Source organism: Capra hircus, chromosome 6, assembly GCF_001704415.2.
Source record: "Capra hircus breed San Clemente chromosome 6, ASM170441v1, whole genome shotgun sequence".
Lineage (NCBI taxonomy): Eukaryota > Metazoa > Chordata > Mammalia > Artiodactyla > Bovidae > Capra > Capra hircus.
This window is the reverse complement of record NC_030813.1, coordinates 1992927-2012529: the sequence shown is the minus strand read 5'-3', so window position 1 is coordinate 2012529 and position 19603 is coordinate 1992927. Positions and strand designations below refer to the sequence as shown.

The window sequence follows — 19603 nt, the reverse complement described above, 5'->3', positions numbered from 1 at the left end:
TCAGACAGAGGTGGTGGGGGATGGTTTCCAGATGATTCAAACACAGGACAGTTATTATTTATTTTATTTCTATTATTATATCAGCTCCTCCTTAGTTCATCAAGAATTAGATCCCAGAGGCTGGGGACTCTGCCATAAATAATTACTACTAGGATAGCGATATTGCAAACATAAACATTATTTACATATGGAGCAATCATTTTAAAACTAAAAAAATATAAGAAGTTCTGATGCTAATAAGATGTTTATAGTCTATCAATCAGCTTTTAATAAATAGAATCATTAGGATATATACTTAAATACAGAAGGGTTTGTTATATGGACTTATTTTTCATTAAAAAACATTTTATTAAGGTATAATCAACATGTAAAAAGCTGTTCATATTTAAAGTATATAGTTTGATGAGTTTGGGGATAAGAATACACCTATGAAACCAACCACCAGGGCCATGGACATGTCCATTACCTCCCAAAGTTTCCTGCCATTCCCTCTATTATAATTGTGACCACTATTTTTGAAGCCTGTTTTTCTTTCCTCCAGTTTAATTGAGAGATAATTAGCATACATCCAGCTTTCATAACAGAGAAGGCAATGGCAGCCCACTCCAGTATTCTTGCCTGGAAAATCGATGGGCAAAGGAGCCTGGTAGGCTGCAGTCCATGGGGTCACTAAGAGTCAGACATGACTGAGAGATTTCACTTTCACTTTTCACTTTCATTCATTGGAGAAGGAAATGGCAACCCACTCCAGTGTTCTTGCCTGGAGAATCCCAGGGACTGGAGAGCCTGGTGGGCTGCCATCTATGGGGTCACCCAGAGTCGGACATGACTGGAGCGACTTAGAGCAGCAGCTTTCATAAAATTCTGTTCTAAAAATAGTGAAAAGATATATGACTTGGGCTTGTTTTGGACTCTGTGGGAGAGGGAGAGGGTGAGATGATTTGTGAAAATGGCATTGAAACATGTATAATATCATGTAAGAAACGAATCACCAGTCTAGGTTCGATGCAGGATACAGGATGCTTGGGGCTGGTGCACTGGGATGACCCAGAGAGATGGTATGGGGAGGGAGGTGGGAGGGGGGTTCAGGATTGGGAACACGTGTACACCAGTTGTGGACTCATGTTGATGTATGGCAAAGCCAATACAGTATTGTAAAGTAAAATAAAGTAAAAAAAAAATATATATATATATAAAAGTACCCTGATCACATAAAAAGAAAAAAAAATGCATTTTTAGGATATTTAAGGCAAAGTTGCATCATTTGGCCTACTTATCTTCCAAAGTGTCTTGATTATCCAATACCTTTATGTGCAAGAAAGTTGAAAATAAATATACACACATCATATTTATATATAATATTCACATAATATTTACATAATATATATTAAGTTTATATACTATGCATTGGAAAAGACCTTGATGTTGGGAAAGATTGAGGGCAGGAGGAGCAGGGGAGACAGAGGATGAGATGGTTCAATAGCATCACTAACTCAATGCACATGAGTGTGAGCAAACTCTGGGAGATAATGAAGGACAGGGAACTCTGCAGTCTGTCGGGTTGCAAAGAGTCGGATACAACTTAGAGACTGAACAACAGGAACAAATAAAAATCAACCTAAATGTGAGAATGAAAACTTTTATATTCCAAAAATTTTTAGAAGAAATTACATCTCTTATTATCAGTTCTGTGACCATTGTAAACATATATTGTAAAGACTTAAAATTTTCCAAATAGCACACTTTAGTTAACAATTCAAAAATCTTTAAAACATTTCTAGCATGTATTTGTTGAATATGTGACATCTTGGTGCAGCATTATATATATATTTAACTTAGAGGGTAGACATGATCATGTGTCTTACTTGGACATTATGTATTGACTATTTTGGGGTTAAGTTTCTTACCAGACACTTCCACGATGTTCATTCTGAATATGATAAAAAAAAAAAAAAAAGAGTAAGGCCACAGTGAAAGCACACAAGCTCACATAAGCTTACTCTGCTGCTGCTACTGTTAAGTCACTTCAGTCGTGTCTCACTCTATGCAACCCCGTAGACGGCAGCCCACCAGGCTCCCCCATCCCTGGGATTCTCCAGGCAAGAACACTGGAGTGGGTTGCCATTTCCTTCTCCAATGCATGAAAGTGAAAAGTGAAAGTGAAGTCATTCAGTTGTGTCTGACTCTTAGTGACTCCATGGACTGCAGCCTACCAGGCTCCTCTGTCCACGGGATTTTCCAGCCCACCAGGTTCCTCCATCCATGGGATTTTCCAGCCTGCCAGGCTCCTCCAAACATGGGATTTTCCAGGCAAGCTTGCTCTAGACTTCACTATAAAATAATCATGCATTGCCCTACTTCACAATACAAAACTCTATTTATATTGAAATGCTCAGGGGAGAACATAAACCACAGAAACAAAATGCAATTCTCCTGGCACTGGGGCATCAAATGTTCTTTCTGAGCACAATTTTAATTTATTTTTTATACATGTTGTAAAAGAGAAAGTTTAGGTGAGAAGACTTATGTCTCCTATTTTTCTCGAAATCAATCAGGATTCATCTCTGCTCTGCTCTGAAACCTGTGCAGCTCATTTCACCCTTACTGAAGTCTAAGAACAGGCGAGGAAAGTCTCGTGGAGAGATGAGTTCATGAACTGTGCTTGTCCTTCTTTCCATATGCGCACCCACATTGTCCTTCTCTGAGCAGGAATATGTTTATTTGCGGGACTGTGGTGTTCTCCTCTTAACCAGCAGTTAATTAACCCTCCCTTGGCTTAATACTCATTAATTTTATTTGCCAAGGCTTGCCCAAGCTGAGTGTCTCTGGAGCATTGATTTTTTAATCTGTAGACTGTAAAATGTCCTGTAATTCATGCAAAATTGTCTGTTAATGCAAATATGTGTTTTTCTGGTGAAAGAATCCAGGTCTTTAAAAGACTCACCGGGAATTCTGACCAACAGTAGTTGAAGAATCACTGTCTTAGAGTAAGCCAGAACGTCTCCCTCTTGGCATTCTCTCTGTTAATAAAAACTTTATGGACTATGTGGCATTTCACAGTCATACCTTGTTTGGGGACATTTTGTATTGGAGAGCAAAATATGTCATTATAGTAGGGGCTCATAAGTCTGAATCAGACTGTTATACTAGCAGTGAATTATTTAGTCCTAAACATCACTTATCTTAGTCTTGTATGTATTAAGTGTGCAAGTAAATTAGGTCCAAGGAAAAAAAAATAAAACCATTAAAATCTGTTTTCACAGTTCCCTGATGATACCAGCTACAAGACTAAGGTCACATAACACCCACTACCCCATCTATTTGGAAATCTGGTATTTTAAAATTTCATGAAGAAATAAAAAGCATTCTAATTCTACACCAGTGCAGGCAATTAGGTCCAAGAAATGACTTTCTCTTTCACCACAAATAATAGATTCACGTCATTTTTGTCATTTATTTATTTATTTAGGCTTTGCCTGAATCAACCCCTGAGCCATATATTTATCAAAGGGTTACTGGGGTCTTCCTAGGTCTAAGTATTGTTCTAGCATTTTTTGTTGCTGTTCATTTGCTAAATCAAGTCTAATTCTTTGTGGCCCCATGGAATGTAGCACCCAGATCCCTGTATCTTCCACAATCTCCAAAGTAGGTTCAAATTTGTGTCCATTGAGTTGATTATGCTATCTAACCATTTCATCCTCTGTTCCCCCCTTCTCCTCTTCAGTTTAATTCAGTTCAGTCACTCAGTTGTGTCTAACTCTTTGCGACCCCATGAACTGCAGCACGCCAGGCTTCCCTGTCCATCACCAACTCCTGGACCCTACTCAAACTCATGTTCGTTGAGTTTGTGATGCCATTCAACCATCACATCCTCTATCATGCCCTTCTTCTCCAGCCTTCAATCTCTCCCAGCATCTGGGTCTTTTCAAATGAGTTACTTCTTCGCATCAGGTGGCCAAAGTATTGGAGCTTCAGCTTAGCATCAGTCCTTCCAATGAATATTCAGGACTGATTTCCTTTAGGATGGGCTGGTTGGATCTCCTTGTAATCCATGGGACTCTCAAGTGTCTTCTCCAACACCACAGTTCAAAAGCATCAATTCTTTGGAGCTCAGCTTTCTTTATAGAAAGCTATATACCCTTGTCCTCTTACCTACCATCTTTTCCAGCATCAGTGTCTTTTCCAAAGAGTTGGCTCTTCACATCTGGTGGCCAAAATATTGGAGTTTCAGCTTGAGCATCAGTCCTTTCCATGAATATTTAGGAGTGATTTCCTTCAGAATTGACTGGTTTGCTCTCCTTGCAGTCCAAGAAACTCTTAATAGTTTTCTCCAGCACCACAATTCAAAAGCATCAATTTTTTGATGTTCAGGTTTCTTCATGGTCCTACTCTCACATCTGTACATGACTACTGGAAAAACCATGGCTTTGACTATACAGAACTTTGTCAGGAATGTGATGTCTGCTTTTTAATAATACACTTTCTAGGTTTGTCACAGCTTTCCTTCCAAGGAGGAAGCATCTTTAAATTTCATGGCTACATTCATCATCTGGAGTGATTTTGGAGCCTCAGGCAAATGAAATCTGTCACTGCTTCCAATTTTTCCCTTCTACTTGCCATGAAGTAATGGCACTGGATGCCACATTCTTAGTTTTTTGAATGTTGAGTTTTAAGCCAGCTTTCTCACTCTCCTCTTCATCCCTCATTAACAGGGTGGTTCATTTTCTGCCATCAGGGTGGTTATCATCTGTATATCTGAGGCTGTTGATATTTCTCCCAGGAATTTCGATTTCAGGTTGTGATCATCCAGCCCAGCATTTTGCATGATGTACTCTGCTTATAAATTAAATAAGCAGGGTGACAATATACAGCCTTGATGTTCTCCTTTCCAAATTTTGAACCAGTCTGTTGTTCCATGTAAGGTTCTAAATGTTGCTTCTTGACCCACATTCAGGTCTCTCAGGAGACAGGTAAGGTGGTCTGCTATTTCTGTCTCTTGAAGACTATCTACAGTATGTTGTGATCCACACAGTTAAAGGCTTTAGCATGGTCGATGAAGTACAAGTAGATGTTTTTCTGGAACTCCACGATCCATGATCCAACAAATATTGGCAATTTGGCCTGTGGTTTCTCTGCCTTTTCTAATCTCAGCTTTTACATTTGGAAGTCCTTAGTTCATGCACTGCTGAAACCTAGCTTGACGGATTTTGAGCATTACCTTGCTTACATGTGAAATGAATGAATTTGTATGATAGTTTTAACTTTCTTTGGCATTGCCTTTCTTTGCAATTGAAATGAAAACTGTCTTTTTCCAGTCCTATGGACACTGCTGAGATTTCCAAATTTGCTGGCATATTGAGTGCAGCATTTTAACAACATCATCTTTTAGAATTTTAAATAGCTCAGCTGTGACTTTATCACCTCCGCTACCTTTGTTTGTAATAATGCTTCTGAAGGTCCGTTTGACTTCACACTCAAGGATGTTCAGCTCTAGGTGAGTGGGCACACTAGTCATGGATATCCTGATCATTAAGACCTTTTTGTATAGTTTTTCTGTATATTCTTGCCACCTCTTCTTAATATCTTCTGCTTCTGTTAGGTCCTTATCACTTCTGTCCTTTCAGTTCAGTTGCTCAGTCGTGTGTGACTCTTTGCGACCCCATGAATCACAGCACGCCAGGCCTCCCTGTTCATCACCATCTCCCGGAGTTCACTCAGACTCACGTCCATTGAGTCTGTGATGCCATCCAGCCATCTCATCCTCTGTTGTCCCCTTCTCCTCCTGCCCCCAATCCTTCCCAGCATCAGAGTCTTCTCCAATGAGTCAACCCTTCTCATGAGGTGGCCAAAGAACTGGAGTTTCAGCTTCAGCATCATTCCTTCCAAAGAAATCCCATGGTTGATCTCCTTTAGAATGGACTGGTTCGATCTTCTTGCAGTCCAAGGGACTCTCAAGAGTCTTCTCCAACCTTTCTATTATTTTTCTATATTTCTTTTCATTGTTTGGTTAAGAAGGCCTCCTTATCTCTTGTTGCTATTCTCTGGAATTCTTCATTCAGTTGGGTTTATCTTTTCCTTCCTCCCTTGTCTTTTACTTCTCATTTCCTCAGCTATAAATTTGTAAAGCCTCCTCAGACAACCAGTTGGTCTTCTTGCCATTCTTTTTCTTTAAGCGGTGAGAAATGGAACATTTTCTGCCATGTCAGTAAATAAGGATGTTACAGTCACCAGCAATTGCAGCCACATGGATGATGAGCTGGTGAGCCGTGAGAGAACTCGAAGGAAAGAACACCTGTCATCTAGCAGCCATCAGACTGCAGCCCCTTCCCAAGGTGAGCTCTGAGGAAGTCCAGGATGTGAAAACAGAGTACTGGCCCCAGGTGGCTGAGGTGCATATCAAAGAAATGATTTCAGTGAGCCCAGACTCTTGCCATACATAGAAAAATGCTAAATTTCTTAGCTTGGGTTATCTGATTTTCTTTAATTAGCAGTAATCTTTCGACATTCAGACTACCTGCCCTTCCTTGAAAAACTCCTATTATCCTGACTCCTCCCCTCACTTCTTTGAAACAGTTTTCTCAGGGTTCGCTGAGGTGCTGTCTGCCCAATCCTGAAGTCCTACAAATTCCCATTGAATAAAACATAATGCTCAACTTTTATGTTGTGAATATTTTTTTAAATCGACAATAGTAATAGATGGTAATGCTATTTAGGAAGAAGCAATACCACATAGTGGCTATTTACAAGTTGTAAATAGAAAGGAAAAGAAGAACTTGGTATTACATCCAGTTTTTTTGCTTTGATAACTGGTGGAAAGGAGTGACATTTAATTAAATGAATAATGTAGGAAGAATAATATATTAAAGGGAAGACACGGGCAGAAGCTCCCTAAAATATTTTCAGTGACTAAAATGCCTATTTTATTGCACTAAAAACTGAGGTCTGAGCACATAGGAACAATCTGTAATGTTTCTCTTGCCAATTCTTTAGAAAAACAGTGGCACGTGTGTCCATAGAAGGGCGTAATAGAACTTCACATCAAACCATTTAAGGTGTTCAAAATGAGCCACCCCAAACTCCCAGTCAGCAAGTGAATTATTTTAAGCTGAAGAAAATGAAGGACCAAGAGACTCAGGAAGAACTTTTTATTTTCCTCTTAACTACCTAAAGTAATTTAAATAAAGGGCCTGGCTTAAAGAGAGAGCTATTGCAAGAGATAAGTTTCATCTGAATTTATCTGCATGGCACACAAATATCTAACTAACATCTGATCTCAACCTCCTGTGAATTTGCCCTCCTCCCCTTTGAAGTCCCTGGCTCCTACTCCACTCCTTAACTCAGGATTCATTAGCCTCGACTACTCAACTTGCCCTTGGGTCTTAAATCTCTGGAACCCCAGTAATTAAATTTATTTTTCTCCTGTTAATCTGTTTCACATCAATCTAATTAATGGACCAGCAAAAAGAAACTAAAAATTTAGAGGAAAAGTTTTCTTTGCCAACTTTGAGAAAGTTTATCTTTGTAGCAGAAATTATTCACAAACTGACATTCAAGATATTGCCAAACTATACCCTTCTTTGAATATGATGTGATCTCAAGATGTCAACTTCTCTATGATAACTACAGTGACTGTGTAACTGTGTCAATAAAAGGTCCAAGAAGCATTATAAGGATCTAATCACCAATGGAGATTAGAGTGTTATTAGCTTCAACCATTTCCCACTTTGATTGTTTCAGGTTGTTATGAAACCACAACTGGGACCAACAGGTTGGATCTGGTTTGTGCTGGTTTGTGGGAGCCAACACTTGTAGCTTCAGGAATATGGTGGCTAGATTTTAATCACAGGCATTATTAAGGAGTTAATTTATATAAAGTCACAAATAACTTATATTAAAACAGAAATAAACACTTAACTCATTATTCTTAAATTTTTGCAATAATTGTATTATGCAATTGTATTGTGTTGCATTATTACCTAAGTGCTTGAGGTTATTAGCGTCTACTGTACATGCATATTAGAAATACTATATAATGGTGTTTTCTACTTTACCTCTTTTCTCAATTCTATATTTAATGAGGTCACATTGGTAGCTTGATCTCAGTCATGGTGAGAATATACCATTGAAATCAACAAATGTTACCAATTAGGGTTTATTGTTTCTTTGATTGTTAGGTTTAAGGCTGCAGAGAAAATATTAATGATGGAGATTAAATTTAAAAGTGTGCTTTGTCTATAGCCATATAGTTTAAGTAAAATTTAAAACTTGAAGTTATATTCTTCCAGTATTTGAAGACTATTATTCAACTTACTAAAAAAAAATGATTCAGCACTGAAGATTGATGAATACATGCCTTTCTAACATAGAATTTTATTTATTTTTTTCTTACTGTCAAATAAAACAAAAGCATAACACAGAATTTTTGTCAGAACAACACTCATCTGTCAGCTGCAGCCATAGGTTGGCTATGGATATAATATATCACAAAATTAATTAAAACATTCTATGATAATCAACTATATGGAATTTACAATAGAAGTGTTACATATTGTATTATTATTTGTAAATTGTGTCTACAAATCCTTCATAACAGTAAATCTGTAATAAGTGTGTGTATGAGTATGCATGCCGATTTTTTTGTTTGTTTGTTTTTGATGAGCATCTAATAAACGCTTCTGTCTCAGAAATGGAACCAATGCCTTGGCCACTTTCATGGTGTACAAGTAGCAACATTTGGAACTAACCATTGTACTCTAAAATAGCTAAATACACATTCATGTAATATTCCCAGCTCTGCAGTCAAAATTTTAAACTGATATATTAGAAGCAAATGAGATGGGTAATTAAAACTAAGAAAATAATATTACTCATATGAATATTTTATAAATTTTATTTATTCTCTTATATTACATAAAGTTTTTGAAAGTCTAGTTTACTTCTCAGATTAGAGACTAAGAGGAGATATTTCTATCAGTATGGGATTTTCAAATTTTGTACATTTTTACATATCATCTCATTAACCCCCATAAAATCTTTGAATAGACAAAAATGTATTATTATCTTAAGACACAGCTGAGGATAGCTGATTGTGCAGGATCACATATTCATGCACAGCAATTCTTCACCAGAGCTAAGAACAGAATTTAGGGCTTTGGGTGAACTTGCTATTAAAGACAGCTACAACTCACCACACAGATTCTCCTTTTCTAAAAAAACTGCTGTGTGCTTGGAGCCTGCTTTCTCTCTCCCAGGTAAGAGAAAAGCAGAGGACTAGAGAGGTAAGAACAATGTCACTGGAAAAGGAAGCCCTGCAAATGATTTCAGAAAAAGAAACTTTCTTCTTTGTGTTTTGAATCCTGAATGACAGGTTTAAGATTGCTTTTTGCTTAACTTATGTTGTGGATTTCTTCTTCTGATTATCAATAAGTTCTCACATGATTATGTAGTCATAATAAGAGTCAAACTTCAACAATTTCCTGACAAGTTAGAAAGCAATAAAATACTCCTAAGTGGTATATCAAAGAAGGTGATATTTTTAAACCAGAGGTGTGGTGATGCCTAGAAATCATCCAGGCATTCCTCTTGAGATTTCTATTCTCACTTGGAGAAGCTATTGGGACAATACACACAGAAAATGTCATTCAGAGGAAAAAAACAAAGTAACTTCTGAGAAAATAAGACTCGGAAGTCTTAGGAAGCTTATGTAAATTGGAGAAGAGAATGTTATCTGTCTCAATTCTTCTCACCCCATTATTCATGCTTTATCTACACTTTTAAAGGCTTGAAATTTAACACATAGTATTAAAAGTAAAATATAAATGGCTGATCATAGCTTCTTAAGAAATATCTTTATTTGAATGTGCAATCTAATTTCAGGTCTTGTTGTTCAGTCACTAAATCGTGTCCGGCTCTTTTGCTACCCCATTGAATGTAGCCTGCCAGGCTCTTCTGTCCATAGTGTTTCCCAGGAAAGAACACTGGAGTGGGATGCCGTTTCCTACTCTGGGGAATCTTCCTGACTCAGGGATAAAAATCGTGTCTCCTGCATTGGCAGGCAGATTCTTTACCACTGAGCCGCCAAAGGAAGCCCATGACACAGATTACATATCTAATAATAGGAAACACCATCAAAAAGAAAAATATTTTTACATTTTTCAGGCTAAATGGATTAGTTATCTTTTGATACCAAAAAAGGAATCCTTTGTTTTTATGCAATCTGTTTCCAAGCTATGCTGCTGCTGCTGCTAAGTCGCTTCAGTCATGTCCAACTCTTTGTGACCCTTTAGATGGCAGCCCACTAGGCTCCCCCGTCCCTGGGATTCTCCAGGCAAGAACACTGGAGTGGGTTGCCATTTCCTTCTCCAATGTGTGAAAGTGAAAAGTGAAAGTGAAGCCGCTCAGTCCTGTCTGACTCTTAGCGATGCCATGGGCTGCAGCCCACTAGGCTCCTCCATCCATGGGATTTTCCGGGCAAGAGTACTGGAGTGGGGTGCCATTGCCTTCTCCGTTCCAAGCTATAGGTTTATGGAATATCAGAGTTTTCTTAATCTTTTTGTATCTACTATAGAAACATTGTAGCTCTCATTTATATATTTAAAAAAAAACAAAAAAACACCTCTTCCTTGGGATTTCTCTGCCATGTATTTCCAGTCAATATATAGATTGTTTCTATCATTAGTTGTAAAAATAATAATTGCTATATGCCAAGTATGATGATATACAATTTTTCACTAACTAATTTACTCTCATGAAACATCTTCAGATTACAAGCTGCTGTGTGCTTTCAGATAGGGAAGCTTGAGATGTTTAAAAGTTAGATGTCTCACCCAGGGAGTATTACCTGTTAGTGCTGGAGATCTATCTGATTTTAAGTTTCTTTTTTAGAAATTCCACTCATTTGCATTGGGAAGGAAAGACAATCTGGACAGAGTTTACTTATTATTTTTCAGTTCAGTCATTCAGTCGTGTCGACTCTTTGTAACTTCATGGACTCCAGCATGTCAGGCTTCCCTGTCCATTACCCACTCCCAGAGTTTGTTCAAACTCATGTCCATTGAGTCAGTGATGTAATACAACCATCCCATCCTTCATCGTCCCCTTCTCCTCCTGCATTCTATCATTCCCAGCATCAGGGTCTTTTCCAATGAGTCAGTTCTTCACATAATGTGGCCAAAGTACTGGAGTTTCAGCTTCAGCATCAGTCCTTACAGTGAATATTTGGGACTGATTTCCTTTAAGATTGACTGATTTGGTCTCCTTTGCAGTCCAAAGGACTCTCAGGAGTCTTTTCCAGCACCATAGTTCAAAGCATCAATTCTTCAGTGCTCAGCTTTTTTTTTTTTTAATAACCAATGAAAATATTCAGCCAATAAAAGGGATGAAATTGGATCATTCGTAGTGATGTGAATGAACCTAGAGTCTGTCATACAGTGTGAAGTAAGTCAGAAAAAGAGAAACAAATATCATATACTAACACATATATGGAACCTAGAAAAATGTTACAGAAGACCTATTTGCAGAGCAGTACTAGGGACATAGGCATAGAGAATGGACTTGTGGCCACAGGAGGGGAAGGGAAGAGTGGGATGCATTGAGAGAGTGACATTGACAGATGTCCACTACCATGTGTGAAATACAGAGCTAGTGGGAAGCTGCTGTACTGCACAGGGAGCTCAGCTTGGGGCGGGTGTGGGATGGGGCAGTGGGATGGAAATCCAGGAGAAAGGGGACATATGTATACGTATAGCTGACTACTTTGTTGTACAACAGAAACCAACACAACATTGTAAAGAAACTATACTCCACTTAAAGTGAATAAAGCATTCAGAGGCCCTCCTCTCATCACAAGAAGTAGAATAATGGTTCTTAATTGGAGAATGAAGTAGGAAACATACTGCTATCCGCTGTAAAACATGGGCAGATTTAAACACTCAAAATCCAGCAAACCTAGATACCCAGCACTTAGAAAGGAGACTGCAGTATCGAAAGACAAAAAAGGCTGGGGGAAATTTGCATTGCATCATAGCATTCCAGAGACTCAGATGACAAAGATTTGGCCTTTGGGATTTTCCATTTGGAGCCATCAGAAAAGAATCACAGCCTCCAACACATGCCCAGGGAACTGTCACATCGGAGGGTGAGGACAATAAGTAGCAGCACATGTGTCTGGGCCGCTCTTTCAGGGCTAGATTCCGTTAGGACTCAACAAGGAGAAAGAAATGCTGTATCCATGAGAGGAGGGACAGTGGCTACCATGGTTACAGTGATTACGATGGGAATGGCTGACTACGCTGGTACCTATGACAGATGTTACACACGGAGCTGGTCTACCATGACTGAGTTAAGGCAGTCCAAGATTTTCACTGATTGGTAAATAGGAACGGATCTTGTGGGACAAAACATAGCCTTATTGTTCCTCCAGTAAATAAGTTTGTATATAATTAGGATGGGTGATTTCAGACATAAAAACAGATAAGCACAGATTTATTTTTCCCTTTTAAAGTTAAGACCATATAAACATCCTGAATAGTTTCGCAAAGTCCAATAAAATTGCATATAAACAAATCAAACACAATTTCACTCAATAGCACCACAATTTGAAACACTTAAGGAGGAAGTGATTACTTATGCCTTTGACCCCCAGATATTTGTTACAGTTTTTTCCATAAGTTCAAAATGTAAGTTACTTTTTTTAATTAAAAATTTTTTTTTTAAATTGGGCCTGTTGACTTCTACTTTTTTTCTCATGGTTAAAGCTCATTTAAAACAATTTACTGAGTCTAGAAATTCTTTTACTTGTAGCAGTATCTTGCCTACCTCGTTATTTTTTTCCCCTGATAGACTTTCTCAGGAAGACACTGTCCAGAAACTGATCTTTTCTTTTGCTGCAAATGGGTGACTTAGTGCATTGATTCAAATGTTCTGGACTTTCTTAGTATGTTATTGTTACATACTCAAAAGAACTTTCAGTCTTGAAAGACTTCTGTAAGTCTACAATAAATCTGTTCTAGGGGTAGAGAAATGAACAAGTGGACTTCCCTGGTAGTTCAGCAGTAAAAAGCCCACCTGCTAGGGCAAGAGATGTGGTGTGATCCCAGTGTTGGGAAGATCCCCTGGGGAAGGAAATGGCAACCCACTCCAATATTCTTGTCTGAGAAATTCCATGGACAGAGGAGCCTGGCAAACCGCAGTCCATGGGGTCACAAAGAATCTGACACAACTACAACTGACACATGAATGAATATTAGGAAACATTTTAAAACTGTTTCAACTGCCACATATTCTCAAACTAAATAGTAAAGAGTCTGCCCATAAATGCAGGAGACAGAGGAAACATTGGTTTGATCCCTGGGTCAGGAAGATTCCCCTGGAAGAGGAAAATGGCAACCCATTCCTGTATTCTTGCCTGAAAAATCCCATGGACAGAGGAGCCTGGTGGGCTACAGTCCAACGGGTCACACAGAGTTGGACAAGACTAAGTGACTAAGAGCTGCACACAAAGGCGGCAAAAGGGTACAAACTTTCAACCATCAGTGAATAAGTCTGAAAATCTGATGAAGTGACTAGTTAAGAACAGTGTCTAGTGTAATCAATATTTGCCAAGAGAAGAGAAAGTAAATGTTCCCACCAAAAAATAAATAAATAAAACATGTGAGGTGATAGATATGTTAATTAATCCAACAGGAAGCTTTTCACAACATATATCAAATCATCACGATATGCACTTTAAATATCTTATAATTTTTTATCATTTATAACACAAATTTGTAAAATATGCATTATAAAATTTGTAAAAGACAGAAGAACTAAAACAAAAAAGTCATAATTATCACTATAAATTGCTTATATACCTCATGTTAAAAAGACCCAGAGGGATGGTATGGGGAGGGAGGTGGGAGGGGCGTTCAGGATGGGGAACACATGTATACCCGTGACAGATTCATATTGATGTATAGCAAAACCATTACAATATTGTAAAGTAATTAGCCTCCAGTTAAAATAAATACATTTAAATTTTAAAAAAAAAGAATGCTATGAACACAATTTTAATTCATTACTCAGAGACAACTTGAACTGGCTACATTACAAAATTAGGAACATGTTGTAAATATGATTCAAACTAGTTAGAAGTATAGGTAGTTATACTCTAATTTTGCTGCTGCTGCTGCTGCTAAGTCACTTCAGTCGTGTCCGACTCTGTGCGACCCCATAGATGGCAGCCCACCAGGCTCCCCCGTCCCTGGGATTCTCCAGGCAAGAACACTGGAGTGGGTTGCCATTTCCTTCTTCAATGCATGAAAGTAAAAAGTGAAAGTGAAGTTGCTCAGTCGTGTCTGACTCTTAGTGACCCTATGGACTGCAGCCCACCAGCCTCCTTCATCCATGGGATTTTCCAGGCAAGAGTACTGGAGTGGGGTGCCATTGCCTTCTCCAACTTTAACTTTGAAGCATAAACAAAATAAGAAAAGTGCTGCCATGTTGCACTAAATCTAAAATATCAGGAGAAAATGTTTGATATGTTTTAGTAATGCAATGCTACAATGATATCATTTCCTTTTTCTTTAGTAGTACAAAGGTAATTATTGTTTTGCAACAGCCTGAATAAACGTCAAAGAATTACGGAACTATTCGGCATAATATTTTGTACTTTAAAAGTGAGTTTCCTGAACTGTGAACTTCCAGATGTTCAAGCTGGTTTTAGAAAAGGCAGAGGAACCAGAGATCAAATTGCCAACATCCACTGGATCACAGAAAAAGCAAGAGAGTTCCAGAGAAACATCTATTTCTGCTTTATTGATTATGCCAAAGCCTTTGATTGCGTGGATCACAATAAACTGTGGAAAATTCTGAGAGAGATGGGAATACCAGACCACCTGACCTGCTTCTTGAGCAACCTGTATGCAGGTCAGGAAACAACAGTTAGAACTGGGCGTGGAACAACAGACTGGTTCCAAATAGGAAAAGGATACGTCAAGGCTGTATATTGTCACCCTGCTTATTTAAGTTATATGCAGAGTACATCACGAGAAATCCTGGGCTGGATGAAGCATCAGCTGGAATCAAGAATGCTGGGAGAAATATCAATAACCTCAGATATGCAGATGACACCACCCTTATGGCAGAAAGTGAAGAAGAACTAAAGAGCCTCTTGATGAAAGTGAAAGAGGAGAGTGAAAAAGTTGGCTTAAAGCTCAACATTCAGAAAACGAAGATCATGGCATCTTGGTCCCATCGCTTCATTGGGAATAGATGGGGAAACAGTGGCTGACTTTATTTTTCTGGGCTCCAAAATCACTGCAGATGGTGATTGCAGCCATGAAATTAAAAGATGCTTACTCTTTGGAAGGAAAGTTATGACCAACCTAGATAGCATATTCAAAAGCAGAGTCATTACTTTGTCAACAAAGGTCCGTCTAGTCAAGGCTACGGTTTTTCCAGTGGTCATGTATGGATGTGAGAGTTGGACTGTGAAGAAAGCTGAGCACTGAAGAATTGATGCATTTGAATTGTGGTGTTGGACAAGACTCTTGTGAGTCCCTTGGACTGCAAGGAGATCCAACCAGTCCATTCTAAAGGAGATCAGTCCTGGGTGTTCATTGGAAGGACTGATGCTAAAGCTGAAACTCCAATACTTTGGCCACTTGATCCAAAGAGCTCACTCATTAGAAAAGACCCTGATGGGAGGAATTGGGGACAGGAAGAGAAGGGGAAGACAAAGGATGAGATGGCTAGATGGCATCACTGACTCAATGGATATGGGTTTGGGTGGACTCCAGGAGTTGGTGATGGACAGGGAGGCCTGGTGTGCTGTGGTTCATGGTGTCAGAAAGAGTCAGATTCAACTGAGTGACTGAACTGAACTGAAATGTTTCTGAAAATTCTACAAAACCAAATTGAGTCTTGTTTCTTTGATTTGAGTTTTGACCAACAAGTAGCAAAGTGAAGACTTAAAGCCAATAATTTTCCTGCCTATAGAAATAGGATGAAATTTCCTATACTTTCTCTTTTATTAAGTCATTAGCTCTTTAACTGATGTTGAATCTGTGTATCTTAAGTATCTGGACATCTTGGTGTCTCCAATAATCGTGAAAATATTTAGTGTGAGTATATACTTTAAATTGCATACTATGTGAAATATCCAGCTGACAATAAGTCTTGTTTTTCCTCAGTTAGCAAAAAGCCATTGTACAGATGATTTTTCTGTTGTGCTTTTAAAAATCAAGCCAGGATATTTTAACAAGTGATGTGTATAGCTTATAACTATAAATAAATGTTAATTATATAGAAAGTATAATAAAAATATATAGTTAAGAATTAATATGGACAAATTTCTGATCTAGCTATGCCTATTTATCTACACATAAGATGAAGGACAGCAAAGCCAGACAAGCAATAGATCAGGATAAGTAAAATGATAGTACTGAATCATTAATAATATTATTATTTGTTAATAACTTAAACAATACTTTTCATGGGCCCTGTCCTGTGTTAATCATCTTGTGAGTCCCTTAGACTGCAAGGAGATCAAACCAGTTAATTATAAAGGAAATTGGTCCTGAATATTCATTGGAAGGACTGATGTTGAAGCTGAAACTCCAATACTTTGGTTGCCTGATGTGAACAGCTGACTCATTAGAAAAAACCCAGCTGCTGGGAAAGATAGAAGGCAGGAGAAGAAGGGGGCGATGGAGGATGGGATGGTTGTATGGCATCACTTACTCAATGGACATGAGTCTGAACAAGCTCTGGGAGTGGGTGATGGACAGGGAATCCTTGTGTGCCGAAGTCCATGGGGTCACAAAGAGTCAGACACCACTGAGCGATTCAACTAAACTGAATCATTTAACATATTTTTATTTCATTTTCTCTTCACAAAAAATTATGAGATTGATTCATCCTCTTTTTTAAATGAGGAAATTAAGATTTAAAGAGGTAGTTGTTTGCCAAAATGGTGCGACAGCTAGAGTGAAACACATGTCGGTCCAGTCTCTCAGTTCAGTTCAGTTCAGTCGCTCAGTCGTGTCCGACTCTTTGCGACCCTATGAATCGCAGCACTCCAGGCCTCCCTGTCCATCACCAACTCCTGGAGTTCACTCAGACTCACGTCCATCGAGTCAGTGATGCCATCCAGCCATCTCATCCTCTGTCGTCCCCTTCTCCTCCTGCCCCCAATCCCTCCCAACATCAGAGTCTTTTCCAATAAGTCAACTCTTCGCATGAAGTGGCCAAAGTACTGGAGTTTCAGCTCTAGACCATGTCTAATTCCACTCCTCCACACTGCTTTTTGAAACAGAGTTTAAGTGACAGACATGAGAATAATAAATGAGCAGTGCTGGGGCCAACTTTAACAAGAGTGACTATACCTCTGATCAGTAAAACATTTCTTCTTGAATAGCCTCTGGATTTGAGAAATTTCCTGTAGCTGGGATAGACTTGAGTTTTTTCCCACTTTTTATTGATATATAGTTGATGTATAATAATGTAAGTTTCAGTTATACTGATTCACAATTTTCAAAGGTTACATTCCATTTAAAGTTACTGTAAAATATTGGTTATATTTGCTGTCCTTTACATTGTTACATCCTTGTAGCTTATTTTATACATAATTATTTGTACCTCTTGACCCTCTATCCCAATGTTGTAGCTCCTCCACCCCTCCCCTCAATGGCAACACTGGTTTGTTCTCTAAATCTGTGAGTGTGCTTTTGTTTTGTAATAGTCATTCATCTGTTTTATTTTTTAGTTTCCACATATATGATATCATGCAGTATTTGTTTTCCTCTGTCTGGTTTATTTCACTCAACATGATGTGCTCCTAGTTCATCCATGTTGTTGCAAATGGCAAAATTTTATTCTTTTTATGACCAAATAGTATTCTGTAGTGTGCATGTGTATATATGGAAGTGTGCACACAATAATAAATACACACAAAAAAGTAAAAGGAATCCAAACAACACTATCTATCTATAGTGATAAGAGAAGCAAGCAAAAGAAGAAAGAACAAAAAATGCCTGTAAAAACAAATCGAAAACAGCTAATACAATGACAATAAAAATATACATAACAATAATCACTGTAAATGTAATTTACTGGGCTGAATGCTCTAAGCAGAGAAATAGTCTAATTTTAAGTGAGTGCCTTAAAATTTGCACTTACCACACAGCCTAGATCACCACCTCCTAGAGATAAATCAAGGACTCATTATGTACATATTTAAAAATCACATTGTAAGTGATTGCAAACTTAAAATTGTGTTTAAAATGGTCAGATGGGAAAGAAAGGATTGTGGCTTGTTAGTATGGAAAAATAAAAGGAGTTCAAGTTATATAGATACGCACATGGCTTAGTTGCTATATTCCCATAGCAATGGACTTCAACATGAAACGTAAATTCAAAGGAGGCATTGCTACTGGTGATATGGAAGCATGGTCATCAGAATAAATTTTCCCTCACTGGAAACACACACAGTCACATAATAGTCATGGGGATTTATACAGACCCTTAGAAAGTTTCAGAATCAGATTTTTACTGACCTGTCTCATTTGTGGAGAGAAAAGGGTGACAGGTTATTCAGCAGAGATATTTGCCAGAAGTAAAGAACCTCTAAAGTGGTTAGAAAAAAATGGAAAGGGGATGAAGACAATATTTTGTTATTCATAAGAAATGTTGAAGACAGATTTTTTTAAAGCACTCTTTTTAAATAGCTTTTATCCACAGTTAAAGGGTTTTGAAAAGTAGAAGAACTTCTAAGTCTTATAAAGATATGAGTATTCACCAGGACCTCACAAAGAAAAATGTCAATTAATACAAAGTTCAAACTGAATTAAACTTTGAAAATGTTCACTTAGAAATAAATAGCGTCTATCTAGATAATTTTAATGAAACACACTAAACCACATTATAACTTTCATAGCATGATTTTATGGATATACATTTATTTTATTTTTATAGGAAAAAAGTTACTGAACCCTGTGTTAAATACACTTTCAGTTACATTTTTTCTAGACAAAACCTAAATCAACAATCTTCCGACTTAAAAGCCAAGGGGATTTTGCTTCCCAAGGGCATGTAGCATGGCTGGATGGCATCACTGACTCGATGGACATGAGTCTGAGTGAACTCCGGGAGTTGGTGATGAACAGGGAGGCCTGGCGTGCTGTGATTCATGGGGTCGCAAAGAGTCCGACACGACTGAGCAACTGAATTAAACTGAACTGAACTGAAGAAGATGTGGTGCATATATACAATGGAATATTACTCAGCCATAAGAAAGAACAAAATTGTTCCATTTTCAGAGACATGAATGGACCTAGAGACTATCATGCAGAGTGAAGTAAGTCAGAATGAGAAAAAAAAGATATATATATATATATATATATGTATATATTAGCATATATATATGGAATCTAGAAAAATGGTTCAGATGAACCTATTTGCAAAGCAGAAATGGAGACACAGACATAGAGAACAAATGTATGGACATCAGAGGGAGAAAGTGGGGTGGGATGAATTGGGAGACTGGCTGTATGAATTGGGAATAGCGTATCTATTGTATACACTACTGTGCAAAAAATAGAAACAAAATAAAAATCTATAACACAAG

General features: G+C 38.0%; 1 protein-coding gene and 1 pseudogene across 1 annotated transcript in view; one reads left to right on the top strand and one right to left on the bottom strand.

Moving 5' to 3' along the window:
• The window catches only part of MARCH1 (membrane associated ring-CH-type finger 1), a 501087-nt gene that overhangs the window by 348587 nt on the left and 132897 nt on the right, over positions 1-19603 (bottom strand). The window lies entirely within an intron of this gene.
• Positions 6200-12285, top strand: LOC102186568 (annotated as a pseudogene).